General features: G+C 37.9%; 3 non-coding genes across 3 annotated transcripts; all 3 read left to right on the forward strand.

Annotated features, from left to right (window-relative positions):
* trnaa-ugc lies at positions 1-72 on the forward strand. The gene has a single exon. It is a non-coding gene; the product is annotated as a tRNA-Ala (tRNA).
* Positions 73-2,362: 2,290 nt separating this feature from the next.
* On the forward strand, positions 2,363-2,434 carry trnaa-ugc. Its single transcript has one exon. It is a non-coding gene; the product is annotated as a tRNA-Ala (tRNA).
* A 2,125-nt stretch (positions 2,435-4,559) lies between these two features.
* Positions 4,560-4,631, forward strand: trnaa-ugc. Its single transcript has one exon. It is a non-coding gene; the product is annotated as a tRNA-Ala (tRNA).

The following is a 4,631-nucleotide window of genomic DNA, read 5'->3' on the forward strand; positions in this document are numbered from 1 at the left end:
GGGGATGTAGCTCAGTGGTAGAGCGCATGCTTTGCATGTATGAGGCCCCGGGTTCAATCCCCGGCATCTCCATGTTTTAGATGGAACCACTTTCGGCATAACACCAAACTGTCGGAAGTCCGTGCTAAAAACGTGACTTGATAATCACTGGGTGAATCGTAAATGATAACAATGGAGATACAACTCAAATGTGAACCAGCATTTGAATGCAGTTTATGTAGACCTGTTTGTTCACTATAACCATTGAGTGCAGGCAATGATTACACCTAGTATATGAAAGTATCCAAGTCCAAAAAACAATTAAAGGAAATCAAAATAAATAGCTCTATGAGTCATTGGAATCTTTGTGTGACAGTTGTTGTGGCCGTTACCCTTCAGCAATCGGACTGCTAACTCAAATCCCAACCATTTCTTATAAGTACTAACCAATTCTTATCAAATAATAACAATGAAAAGCAAGTCCTTGACAATGAACAAATCTTTGTTTTCCCTGATGGTCATTGATTTTACTTGATTATCTCATACTGTTTTTCTTAACAGATCACAAAGAAACTCACTGGTGGCACTGCTGACACAGTTCGTGAATGACAAACATCAGTAACGAATTTTAGCCAGACTTCCTCCTGATGTGGACAGGCAGATACGATCAAATTCTGATCACAACACACCTTGCATTAACATACATTTTTTTCTTATCTAGATATAGATCACATCATAGTGGCAACCCTTGGCAGCTGGCACTCTATGGCATCTGCTGGCCAATATTCAGACATTTTCACACTTGTAATTTTTGTTTAATAGTTTAATATTTACACTAGCCTTCTTAACACTGTCCTTTGTCATGCTGCTGCTTAGATGTTGAAGTAAAAAACAAACATGAAACTGTGAAAAACAAACACGAAACTGTGAAAAACAAACATGAAACTGTGAAAAACAAACAAGTTTATTAAAAAAAATGTGTAAACGTAGCTGATTTTTTCTCATATTTTTATTTATTAAATATCCTATGTTTATATTTTTAAGAATAATACAACAGAGGATTTGTTTTTATTATTGTAATTGTATTAATGTGATGTTATAAATATAATATAGTATTTTTTTTGTAACAAGTGTATTTTGGTTCCTTTTTTTTCAAAACGGGCTAAGTAATTATATAAAATGAAAGAAAGAAAGAAACAAACAAACAAACATAAGCTCTGAAGGTGCTTGCTAAACCATTTTAAAACGGATTTACAGCTGCTGGCCTGTCTTGACAACAAACACTGATTGCACAACCAGGAAGTATTTAAGTGGCAGCTATGACAAGAGCTGCATGGTCAAATTCTCTAAAAGCTAAGGAAAGGTCCCTTAATGTTTCCTTTATTATCTCCTTTAGCTAGGGTACACTGGATCATCCTTTGCGAAGGAAAAGAGATAATGCCGTCCCACAAATCCTTGCGCAGCAACGCAGCACTGTAATTTTGCTCGTAATTTCACCACAGCAGACCCACGTAAATGAAGAAACAACAGACCGCCTATTTTTTGCTCATGACCCCTTCTAAAACGTATGGAAATCCTTGTATGATAAGCTCCATCCAGTTAGGAGGAGTCTTGGAAAAACACGCTTACTGAATTTCTATTTAACAATATTGTCATCATAACCAAACACTGTATACATAAATGTTGTTGAATGCACTAAACATTTTTTTTCTCTATTTAACAAAAGTATAAAACAGTCAACGCACCATGCCAGAAAACTTTGTATAGCCTATTTATGTCTGAATATAATTAATCTAGCCCCTTGCTTAACTCCTGATTTTTCTTTAATTATTATTTTAATGACTCAGCTCTCTTGTATAGTCTATTGCCTTTCCCCGTCCATTATAGCCTACTATTAATTTCAACATTTCAATCATATTTGTTTGTTTTTATTTTTAACAATCATCCTTTTGTTGTTACTTCCCAGAGTAATAGAGTAGCCTAATCGATGGTTCAATTTACCCTATGTAGCCTCTACATTGAAAACATCCTTTCTTAATAGGTGTGACTCTGTGTTGTACAGGAAACCTACGTTTGTCACAGTAGACTGTACCTATCTTCAATGTGTTATAAATAAAGTTTGTTTTGAAAATAAAGCCTCGATGAAGTGCACTCGATTCTGTGAGCACCGTGGTTGTCTTTTTCCAAGTCCAAATGAAATCTCCTTCACATCTCAACAAGTGGTTAGGAAAGGAAAATTATTTTTTACTTTTTGACCGCAGCCATTTTTTTTCCTAGAAATTTAAGAAAGTAGACTAGTCTCTCAACTTCTCAGCTGTCACTGCAACTGGGAGATAAGCGTAATTTCTGTCATCTGTGCTCATTTGATGATTCTCCATGTAGCGGGGATGTAGCTCAGTGGTAGAGCGCATGCTTTGCATGTATGAGGCCCCGGGTTCAATCCCCGGCATCTCCATCCTTTTAAGGTGGAGCTACTTTCAAACAAAACCAAACTGTATTTGGTCAAAGACAATGGCGCATCACTGGGTTTATCATTAGATGATAATAGCCTTTGTCTGAAAATACAACTCACAAGTCTTTGCCTTAATTGGTCACCTGAGCAAAATAGTCATAACTGAAAGATCCTACAGCTAGATAACATCAGCTCAACTTTATACACCACTAGCAAGGCAAAAGTAATAGAGCTGAATCTATCCTGTACCTCATCATGCCTTACCTTTTTATATACCATCTATGTGCCTTACACTGATGTTAGTCAAGAAATATAGAAACACAGATATGAATACAAAAATTCATTTCATTAGGGGTTATATATTATTTTATTGATTTAATTAAACATGATTTATTTTAGGCTTTACAGTAGGCTATGTATTTACTTGAAGAAGAAGTAATTTTGTCCTCCATACAGGGACAGAGCGAGGAAGTAACACAGCAGAATAACACGGTGATAACTGTGGAGACAAAAGTGCCCTCCATGTTTATTTGCATTTTTACATCTGCAAGTTCTTTTTCACACAACTAATGTTTCCATTTAGCTGCTCAGCCTCTGCAAGGAGCATGCGTCCTTCAGCTGTTACTGACCAACCGTCTCTAATAGACTGTAGGTTGACCCTGATGTGATTTGAACACTCAACCTTCTGACCTGGAGTCAGACACACTACCATTGTGACACTACATCACTTAGAAAAGAACATTGCCATCTTTCATATGATTCAAGAAAGCAGTGCTTCAATTTGAAAACTAAACGAAAACTAAAGTGGAGTCAGAATTACTACCTTTTAACTGAACATTTTCTTTAAATTTCTTTAAATGGGACCATTATTTACAAACTGAACATCATGCTGTATTGAAGAAGACTTGAAACTTGAAGTGACTGAGACCATAAACTCACTAGGAAAGTGTTTACTGAGGTAATAACTCGTATAGGGTCATTTTGTCCCAATCCCAATGTCCTGCCTAAACCCAAAGACATGAACCCTTACAGACTTAACTGATGTCACTTGGTAAGTCATTGAGTGCAAAAGGCTGCAAGGGCTCAAAATGCTGTAACAACGCTGAAACATGTTGCACACTTTTTATTTTATGTTTCTGCCTGATTTTTAAGTCTTGCAGGCTCCTGCCCTACAGAATGGAGAAGAGGTAAATGTCAATCTAAGTTACATTACAATAATCAATGCACTATTGTTGGTCAAAACGGCATCATTAAGCAAAAACTAAAATAAACAGTTGAATAAACTAAGTGTGTAATAAGGTGATTGCATTCCTCTGACCTCATGTGTTCTCTGTACCATCTTAAATCTATGTTCTAATACTTTTAACATCAGCATTGGTTTCCATTCTTGTTTGTTTACGTTCTTGTTCTTCTCTTATAAGGCAGATTTGCCTTGATTTTTCTCTCGCATGGGTTTCCCCTGGTAACCCTGGTAACCCCTGTGTTTCACGGTTTCACGTCACAACGCTATGAACTGAGGGCAATTCCCTCAGGCAAAGTCTGCAGAAATGCGGACTTACGAAAAGGGCCCAAAATGAGAGAGCCCTTGCGCACTTGACAATTTTACAGTGGGACAGCCCTAAGCCCTAACGGACTTCCCGGGAATGTGCCTCAAAGTCTGTGTGAGTGTGGGCATTGGGATTGGGCATAACTCTAAAGCAATCGGACAGTTTCAAGGCATTTCTGCATTGGCTTCACTTTTCAGGCCAGGTGGTTGCCGCTTGTCCGTTCCAGGAGAGACGCAAGGAAACCATGGAAAGGCTCTTCTTAATTTTCAATTTTGTGTCCCCTCGTCTCCTCCGTCCTCCTGCCATTTGACCTTGATATTACTGGTGATTTTATCGTTGAATGTAGGCTAGTGATGCGCGGATCGGGCATCTGTTTTCTCTGGATAGTTGTTAAGTTGTCGAATGCTACCGTTTTAGTTTTGCTGCTTAAATGTCCCATGATATTTTGTGTGACATTACTGCGCCAAAAATGGTCCTTAGGTTGCCTACTAACCTATAACCTTCTTATAAACAGTCTATGACTATGACCGATATTTTAATTTAGTGTATTCATAGTCATTTAGTGATGACAGTGATGTGTAGGGGATGTAGCTCAGTGGTAGAGCGCATGCTTTGCATGTATGAGGCCCCGGGTTCAATCCCCGGCATCTCCA

This window comes from Micropterus dolomieu, linkage group LG19, assembly GCF_021292245.1.
Source record: "Micropterus dolomieu isolate WLL.071019.BEF.003 ecotype Adirondacks linkage group LG19, ASM2129224v1, whole genome shotgun sequence".
In the NCBI taxonomy this organism is placed as follows: Eukaryota; Metazoa; Chordata; class Actinopteri; order Centrarchiformes; family Centrarchidae; genus Micropterus; species Micropterus dolomieu.